The sequence below is a fragment of the Pteropus vampyrus genome, unplaced genomic scaffold (assembly GCF_000151845.1).
Source record: "Pteropus vampyrus isolate Shadow unplaced genomic scaffold, Pvam_2.0 Scaffold91, whole genome shotgun sequence".
Lineage (NCBI taxonomy): Eukaryota > Metazoa > Chordata > Mammalia > Chiroptera > Pteropodidae > Pteropus > Pteropus vampyrus.
This window is the reverse complement of record NW_011888872.1, coordinates 5,247,684-5,257,699: the sequence shown is the minus strand read 5'-3', so window position 1 is coordinate 5,257,699 and position 10,016 is coordinate 5,247,684. Positions and strand designations below refer to the sequence as shown.

The following is a 10,016-nucleotide window of genomic DNA, read 5'->3' as shown; positions in this document are numbered from 1 at the left end:
GAAGTTATACAGGCCTGAATCTGAATCTTGGCTCTGCCATGTACAGGCCGTGTGACCTTAGGCAAGTTCCTTAACCTTTCTGAGTACCCGTATGCTTGTGGGATAAGGATACTTACCCCACTGGATTGTTCTTGAAGATTAAAAGAGATCATATATAAGATAGTACATAGTAATTGATCTATAAATAGTAGATAATAGTCATTCAATAACTAATAAACGCTTATGGAATTGAATGTAATCTTTAATAATAAAGTGGAGTAGCTTGCTGATGAGGAACTTAGAGTCATATGTATGGAGATGTTCTTTGTCCTGGAGGCTTTCTTGAGGTCCCTCGATTCAAGTTTCACAGGAGAAGGTTTGCTTCACCTGTCCAAGGTAGCTTGTGTGTTTAAATGGAATTTGTTCAAATGTTCTTGGAATTTAGTAAGATGATCAAACAAAATTTTTCACAAAGATATCTGGTTATTTGGCTGATTTTATTAATTTGTTGAGTATCAGACTGGTAGGTAGATGGATCAACCAGGATATTGGGGATTCCCAAGGTGTTGTTCCTGTCTTCGTTTGGTTACGAAGTGGGAGGAACATTAATCGGCTTTTTAAAAGAGGACCTAACTTTTTGAAACATCTGTTTCAGAAGTTGAAAATTCATTTCTCCTGAAGTTTTAATATATTTCTGTTAGTCTCTGTTTTTCATGGAGCCAGTGAAAATGATGGTCATTTCTGGCTGGCTGGAGTTGCACAGACTTAATGCTAAGTACCTATAACAATGTGGTTAGCAACACTGGCTTTTTCTTCTCTCTCCTTTACCACTTACCTACATTTCTTAACAAAACTAGGTAGGTTTGCTATCTTTTTGCTCTCTATTCTCTTTCTTATATTTATCATCTGTTATCTTTTTCCATTCATATGTAATATGTTCCCTTTCTGCCTGATTCCTATTATTTCAATAGCTTTTAGATGACACTTATTTAAACAAAACAAAAAAATTTATTTTTAGCTGGTGGTAATGGTGAACTTTAGAAGGCATGTGCTTTCAAAATAGACATGAGCTAAATGTAACCGGCCCGCCCAATATTATATCTTAGTCTTTGCATTGGGTTTTCTTCTATTATGTTTCAGATACTGTCTTGAGTTCTTTGCAGACTATTTCTTATTTAATTCAATCCTAACAACAACCTGAAGGGCAGTTAATAGTATTCCCATTTTACAGATGAGCAAACTAACAGTCAGAGACATCGGCCTGTAACTAGTAAGTAGTAGAGAAGGAATTTGAACCCAGATCTACTTAACTCTAACACACACGCTGTTCATTACCAGAGCTTCTTCTACTTAGATATTAGATCAATAAGTACAATGAGAGCTTTAGAACACAGAATAGCTACGAATACTAATTCATTTCTTTGGCTCTGTGTACATAAGTTAAAAAAAGCTTCAGGATGTGTATGTGTGTGTATGTGTTTACCTCATTTTTGCAAAGCTATATACACATTTGTATCATATTATTTTTAAATAATGAAAACTTTGTAGGTGACTTATACATTATTTGGGATTCTTCTCAAGATACTGAACCAGGAAATGAGCCTTTGCAGATACTGAATTTGCTATTGCCCAATCTTGACTTCCCAACCTCCAGAACTGTGAGAAATAAATTATTGTTGTTTATGAGCTTCCCAGTCTATGCTATTCTGTTATAGCAACTTGAGCAGATGAAGACAAGAAGTTATAGTCTCACCTATAGTCCTATTGGCATGCTCGTTCAAGTGAGTCTTTTTCTTGTCTCTTTTCAAGATAGTTTATTGGAGAGGTACTTACATTCTGTCCAAGTAGGGATTTCATCAAGATGAGAATGAGTCCTAATTTTTTTTTTTTTTTACTGAAATCTGTGTACCTTCAAAATCGAAGAAATCCAGCAGTGCTCCCTCCCTTTTTGTACCTGTGATACAAGAGTATTCATCATTGGTAGAGTTCTACAATATGAACCCTGCAGTTGATCAGTTTGTCCCCACATCTAGTTTCACTTGGTGCATTATATAATTAGAAGGAAGAATTGCTGAGATACTGTAATAAACTATTTGCCTTAAACGAATAAAAAGCTACACAGATACCCTTTTTGTTCCTCTCCATTTATGTCCCTGGTAAAGCAAAAATTACATGTGATGTTAGCTCGTGCGCTGGAGCCAATAAGAATTGAAGAATTATATAACACAATTATATTAGAGATTCAATAATATTCATCCCTGTATTTGCTTTCTCCTTGTGAAGTCCAGTTCTGAATTCTACCGTGAAGTCGTTTGTGCCCTCAAGCAAGTCATTTCTCCTCTCTAAATTTGCTTTCCTTTAATCTGTGAATTGAGAATGTGGAGTGAAATTATATTTGAGTTTCCTTTTAGCTCTGATTCTGTGAAGGAGTAATATGTCTTGTTCGAGTCAGAAAACCCCACAGATCTCTTTAAACTTTACTATAGCATTTGTTACAGTGAGCTCTTCTTTAGAACCTTCCACATACACAGACTTCAGAATGTACCAGGACCTCCCAAAGTCATCCCCATTCTCTTAAACAATCTTCTTAAAATTCAAAAATGTGATTTGTAGGAGTAGTAATAGAAGGAAGTATAAGTTTCAGCAGCAATGGAAAAAACATTAATCTGAAAACCATTTATTTCCTGAATCTTTTCAACATCTAATATTTCCTCTTATTTCTGTGATGTTGGGCGCAGTGATATAGGGATCTTGATACATTTGTCTCTTCACTTCTAGCCTACTTTATTAATATCCCTTGGGCTGTCTCTTAGAGTATTGGTGCCAATTCCTCTTTTTGGTTAGTTATTATGCAGGTCTTTGGGGATCACTGTCAAAATGCTTAATAAAACTTGATATCTAAGCTAACTATTGATTTGGGGCTTTGGGTAATTACCTGGTGACCCAACAGTCCTACTCCTAGATATTTATGTAAGTGAAATGAAAACTTATGTTCACATAAGAAAAACTACCCACAATGTTTATAATAATTATATTTGTAATTGCCAAATACAAGGGGAGAGGTTGACTAAAAGGGGGCACAGATAGAACTGTGAAGGGTGATAGAGCTGTTGTATACCTCGATTGCATGGTGGTGGTTACATGATTACAGGACTATACATTAGAAAGGGTGAATTTTCTTTTATGTAAATTATAGTTCAATTTTTTTAAAACAATTACTGTTAAAAGAATCTGGAAAAGAAAGAATATTTCAAATATTTATTGCAATATTATTTATACCTAATAGTCTATGAGTACTTTGGAATAAAATAGAAATATAGATGTTATAGAAATATAAGACATTGTTCACAAGGAGTTTATACTTTAAAGAGATCAAAATTTAGAGTATTTTTAAAAGATATGTTATTAGGACACAGAGATTATTGGAAAGTTATTTTTTGTTGTTGTTGCTAGACAACTGAAGTAAATTGTAGGAGTTATAAACAGGAAAAAAATCACTCAAGATATAAACGATATTTAAAGTATGGCATCTGGGTTTTTTTAAATGCTGATTTAAATTTTTTTATCTTTAAACACTTCAGGGGCAGGAGAGGAGAGGAGAACCAAGTCATAAGATCAGTAACAAAACACAGGTTAACCTTGTTTTCTTGAAAAAGCACAAGGTAAATATTTATAAATTGATTTTTGGTCCCAGCATAAAATAAAAATTACTTTCGACAATCCTCATTTCAAAGAACATTTCCATTATGAAAGCGTATCTAAGTAAATTTATTTTTTTCTGTGCAGTTCAAGGGAGATAAATGATTACTACGAACACTAAGTCCTGTTGAACTTCCTCAGACACATCCAACACAGTCTATTATTTTGAGGACTGTGGAAGAGACTGCTAGTTGTCTACCAACTATCTATCCTCCCTTTCCTTAGCAACAGAATCCCAATTTTTTTTCAGGGAAGCAATGTGTCTCTAAAAAAATGGCATTTTCCAGCTTTCATTGGAGACAGATGTGACTGGGTAACTGCATAGGTATAGACTTCCAGGGAGACACTTTTGAGAGGAATTGGCTCAGCTTCAGTGGTGGGACCTCTGCCCCTTCCCCTTATTATGCTGCCTAGAATACAGACTTGATAGCCAGCCTAAGTCTGGTTCTTATCCCTTCTCTGCTCCCTCGACACCCTCCCACCCCAGAACACAGTTCTGCCTCTCCACTGAGAGAATAGACTACGTTACAGTCAATGGAGCAGTCCTCGTCATTGGTTTCCTCTAAGTGGCTCTTTGGTCAGCCCCTTGATTCTCCTGGTCTAGTAAACATGAAAAATGCCGGCCCTTACTGAGCTTTTTCTACTTTCCCAGCAGTGCACTGAGTACATTCCATATATCATATATAAACCCCCATCCCTAAGAAGAAAGTCCTGGTAGTGCCCACATTTCACAGATAAAGAAATGAAAAGGCTAGGATAGGTTACCTAGCATGCACTATTGTTTGGTCACACAGTGGGGGAGCTGAAGCCTTTCTGCTTGCACATTGTGCAATTACACTGTGCTGCCCGTTCGTCTCCACTCAAACCCTGTTACTATAGATCATTTAAAGACATTAAAGACACCAGTTCAGCATTATGGCATCTATCCCCTCTTTCTCTGTGCCTGAAGATCATTATCCTATTTCATACAAATTTTTCATAGCTAAAGTCTTAATTTGACAACTTGTTGACCATGTGGTTTCATTATTAAGACATCAGTTCTCAGTCCTCTTCTCTGGCAGAAACATCTGGGAGTGTGTGCTTGAGGAATGGGAGGAGGGCAAGAGTCAACTCAGTTCCCCTAACTTCCGGCCCTCCCATTATGCCCCTCTGAGTTCCTTCAATTGATAGGTCCAGATGCCTCATTAGGGATTCTGTTTGCTTAATGTTTTCCTTATAAAAGCTTCTTAGTGTCTAAAGCCCCAGCATAATGCCTCTTTTTTTTAAGTGCAGTGCAGTCTAGGTCATCTAGAAGTGCTTAGTGAGCTCAGGGATTAACTTTAAAGTAAAAAGGTTCTAAGCATTCTTACATGACAAGTGTCATATTTGTCATGTTTAGTAAATGCCTGGAGGAGGGTCACTGGAGATGAATTTATAGCTTCGATAGGTTCTGGCACCAGGACTGGTCCTGTTGGTAAGACAGCAACTAAACATTTCAGGATGCTGATTCGTTTAATTCTTCTTTGACCACACAAGCTCCCACAGACCTGCTCCCCTTTAAACCCCTGCCTCATTTATAGCCTTTACCCTGGAAGTTTATCGTGTCATTCTACTATTTGACATTGTTTGCCATGTATTTCTCTGGGTTGGTTTTCCTCCTTCAACCAGGTTGTAAGCCTCCTGCAGGTAGGTACAAGATTAGTATCCTGAATCTCATCCAACACATATTTACCTCATATTTCCTGGAGTGAGAGAGGGAATGGGAGTGGGGAGATGAATGTTGCTCATTTGGCTTCAGAAGAAGATGATTTTTTTGTGTGTGGAATTTACATAATTTCTATTTCATGGACATACTTATCAGTGGGTTACAATTGTTAGCATTAAAAAGCTAGCTCCAAAATCTAGATGAGATACTCTTGTTATGTAAATTTATTAAAAATTTAATACTATGTAAATTATATACATAAAACTATAATCTTTTATGTGAGAAAATTTAAGGAGAAAAAGATTTCAAAAGATTCTAAAAAAGAAAAGGCAAGAATGATACAAGCTCATCTACTGTATAAATAAAATTTCTAGTGTATCATATATCTGTGTATGACATCTCTACATCTCTAATTTTAACCAAAAGAAATCCCTTTGGGAATCAGTCTGATTAATGGATTCTAAAATTGACTGATGAGAGGGAAACTATCTCCTTCTGAATTTCCCTATTCTATTCAGTCTTTACTTATTATACTCAGAATAACACAATAGGAGCGTAAAGAAGCTAAATGACCTATTTCTTTAGAGAATCTATTTCTTAAAGGAGAAATAAAATATTCTCACTTGAGGTGGCATTCACATTTATGTAATTTGTGCCTTTTTTAGAGAGCATTTGACTAAATTGAGGGTTTTGTTTTGATTTAGGTAACTTTTTGTGTAAATCAAATCCTATTTTAAATATACTTGAAGTATTCACTATTTTAAAGGAAGATTTAATCATTTTATAATAAAAATGGACTATATTAAACATGTGCACATACACATTATAGCGGCCACCATTGGCTTAGCACCAAATGACTTAGTGTAACAGGGATTTAAGCATACTAGGCATCCAGTAAAAGTTTTAGGGATCAACACTAAGATTTTAACTTAGAAGAAAATTTCGGTTCTGTTGTGGTTACATGAGGTGAACATGTAGAACAAACCATTTTAGAGCACTGCCAGGCCATAACAATTAAGGGCAGGAGTAAGTGATTCAGACCAGTGCTTCTTGCTTGTAATGCTTCTCACTCTGAAGCTCGAGTCACAAGGGAGATGTTTTTATTTTATTTTATATGTATGTATCTATTTATTTCTGCATTATAGGGGGAATCTTTAAAAGGTAGCTCTGATCTTGTAGTTCTGAGGTGGGGCTTTTGAATACTGTTGGTCTGAGGACCACACTTTGAGAAATAAGGGGCTAGTGTAGAACAATCAGAACAGAAGGAGTTCAAAGAAGAGAGAATTAATATGGTCTGGCATGAAGACTTCTCTCTAACCCTCTTTCACCTTTAGCGATATGAATAGTCATGTGTAAGATTGACATTATTTCAAGATTGTTTTGGCTATTCTAGTATCATTACATTTCCAGATAAAAGTTTGAATTAGCTTGTTCATTCTATAAAATAGCCTGTTGGGAGTTTAATTAAGATTGCATTGAATTGGTCAGTTTTGGTTGCAGTTCACCAATGAAACCATCTGGGCTTCGAGTTTTCTTTGTAGGAAAGTTTTTGATTATGAATTCAATTTAGTATAAATAAGGCTATCCAGATGTCTCTCTGTCTGTCTATCTGTCTACCTCTCCCTCTCCTCTCTCAGAATTATGGTAATTTATGTTTTTCAAGCAATTCATCCATTTCATCTAAGTTAGTGAATTTATTGTTATAATATTGTTTTTCATATTTCCTTTTATTCTTTTTTGTCTATAAGATCTGCAGTGATATTCTTTTTTTGATATTGATAATTTCTGTTCTTTCAAGCCAGTATTTCTGGTGGCTTATCATTTTTATTAATCTTTTAAAGAACCAGCTCTTGGCCTGTTAATTTTCTATGTCATTTTTCATTTTTCTATTTCATTGATTTCTGCTCTTTGTTACTTCCTTTCCACTTGTTTTTGATATAATTTTCAGAAGCCATTTTAAGGGTAATATGTTCCTATATTTTCAATTATTTTTGTCTGCCAGGATTTAATATTTAGGTAGCTTTGAAATTTTATAGCTTTTGAGAGCTTTTTGGTTTTTCTGATAGGTCTGTTCATTCATTCTTTAAGGGATATTCATCTACTCCCTGGACACTACTGAGATGAGAAAAAAATAGGCTTTTTTCCCTATTTAAATTAGCAATTCAGATAAAACCCAAGTGAGTGAAAAAAAAATTTGTTTGATAATTATGTAGGACTCTTACTTTTTCTGCAAATGGAATCATGAAAGAGAATGCACTTTTTGGAGAAATTCAGTGAATAAGAAACATGGCCCAATATTAGACTTTATATATCATGAAAATTCTATGTGTAATAAATGAGTGATCTTTGCCATTAACATTAATTTTTAGATTTAATTTTAAAAGAATATCTTGAGTTCAGTTCTAAATTGAGTGAACTTTGGTTCAGTCATCTAAAACCATCCTCCTGTAAGTTCCTGTCAGCCCTTCTTTCCCCCTGCCATTACAGTACCCATGTCACAGCCCATATCTAAGTCCATTGCATCTTCTAACTGCAGAGAGGATGTTCTGGCTTAGCTCCTGAGACAAACCGAATGCAGCTAGTTCTAGCCCCTTCCTGAACCCCTTGCCTATGGGCTCATCCATTATTCTCTACTTCTGTGCATGTGGATTGAGGTTGCTATTGTGCATTCCATTTTAATTTCCCTTAATGCTTCCCAGGGTCTCTGGAGACTTGGAGTTTTGTCACGCTCTTATTAGTTACCATCTGCAATGCCAGAGCCTTGCTCCTGTGCCTCATCTAGTGCCTGGGGCCTTGCTAAGCACAGCTCATTCTTCCTCAGCCCTGTCTGTCTGCCCTGATTCTGCAGCATCATGCCTGGCCATTCATGTTTTCCCACCTACCAGACCAGAGCTCCCAGGGAACCTGGATTTTCTCTTCTTTGCCTGCCTGCCTGTCCCCTGCAAGCCTCTGCAGCCATGTCTACACAGGTTCTGGCACTTCTCAGTGAAATCCCAGGCCAGTCCACACCTCTCCGCCCACAGCCTTCCCTACCACAAGTAAGTGGCAGTGCTTTGCCACATCCCAAGAAATGATTATTTCCAAACTGTACACTTTAGAATTTGAAATCTGATCGTATTCTTTGATGGTGAAATTAAAATAATGTCAAATATTTAAAATTATTTATACTAATTCTGCATAATCTTTTTTATGTACATTAGAGCTTGATCTCTGTGAGTTTATTTAGGTATATAAGCATCTGATGTCTGTTCCCAAAAGAAGTACTAAATACATATAGTTTATTTTAGTTTTCTTTATTACATGAGGTAGAAATATCTTGGCTTAATGAGGAAGAACCTGCTCTGGATCCAGAATGCGTCAGTGTGTGGGTGGAAAAAAACAGCACCCTAGGGTCTTCTACAATCGGGAGAAGAATATTTGATATGGAATAACTGAAGAGGATATTTTGGAGATGACCACAAAGGAGAGAAGCAAACTCAAGAAGGTCGAGGTCTCTGCGAGTACTAAACCCAGGAAGGTGAGGCTGATGAGAATGAAAACTTACCGTTTGACTTTGGCACTGAGGTGATCTTAATTGTGAAACTTCCAAATCCATGTCTTCAGCCTGTCCTCCCTCCAGGGTACCAGACCAAAATTTCCAACCCACCACTCGACATCTGAAGCTGCCGAAAACTCAGTGTATCCAAAATGGAAGTATTCATTAGACCGTCCTGTGTTTCAGGCACCGTGAACACAAGAGGCATAGTCTCCGCCCTCACTGAGCCTGCAGTTCATCTCCTCTCCCCGCTGGTTTCCCTCCCTTCATTCCTTCTCAGTCCCACCCTGGAAGCAGTCCCCTGCCCCATCTACTCCTCTCACTATCCTGTTAGTTGGCTGGTCCCATCTCCTTGGTCAACCTCCCTATCCATCTCCTCCTTTGCATCCCTTCTAACACTGCTCTGATTCAGTGGCTTCCTAATAGCTTTCTTTTCTTTTTTAAAAATTGTAGTAAGAACACTGAACATGAGATCTACTCTGTTCACAAGTGTATAATACAGTGTACAGGTAACTATAGGCATGATGTTGTACAGCAGATCATCTCTAAGAACTTATTTATCTGGCATAACTGGAAATTGGTGCCTGTCAAACAGCAACTTCGCATTTCCCAGTAGCTTTCTGAAAGGTCCCAGCGTCCCCTCTCTTGCTTCTCCACTTTCCTGTGCTTATTCTTTGATACATGCATCCCCAAACTCATTGTATTTTTATGCTTGTCTGTTGCCTTGAGGATACTTGAAATCACATTAGATTACAGACTATATTATTCATCAGTATATCCCCAGCACCTACCACAGTAGCATTCAGGAAATATTTGTTGAATGAGTGAATGAATGAATGAATGAGTTTGAGTCGTGTTTGGTAATGTGACTTAGTGAATATAGCATGAGATTTGAATTTAAGTCCTCTCTCTCTCTGTGCTGTGATCTAGGCCTCCATTTCTTCATATAGTGGATATATCAACACTGCACCTTGTAAGAATTGATGTGAGGCTTAAATATAGATAACATCACTCAAAAAATTCTTGAATTGCTTAAATGTTGTTATTTATACACAAAACATATTTTTAGTGGCCTCCTGCTTTCTAAATTGAAATTTGTCAGTGTAGTGTTTATGCCCA

General features: G+C 36.7%; 1 protein-coding gene and 1 long non-coding RNA gene across 2 annotated transcripts in view; one reads left to right on the top strand and one right to left on the bottom strand.

Annotated features, from left to right (window-relative positions):
• Positions 1–10,016, top strand: part of EML6 (echinoderm microtubule associated protein like 6) — a 274,207-nt gene that overhangs the window by 87,524 nt on the left and 176,667 nt on the right. The gene's annotated exons all lie outside the window — the stretch shown is intronic.
• LOC111742312 overlaps positions 8,874–10,016 on the bottom strand; it is a 15,120-nt gene continuing 13,977 nt past the window's right edge. Inside the window, exon 3 of the long non-coding RNA XR_002781274.1 lies at positions 8,874–8,885. This is a non-coding gene — a long non-coding RNA (uncharacterized LOC111742312). The remainder of the gene's footprint in view (positions 8,886–10,016) is intronic.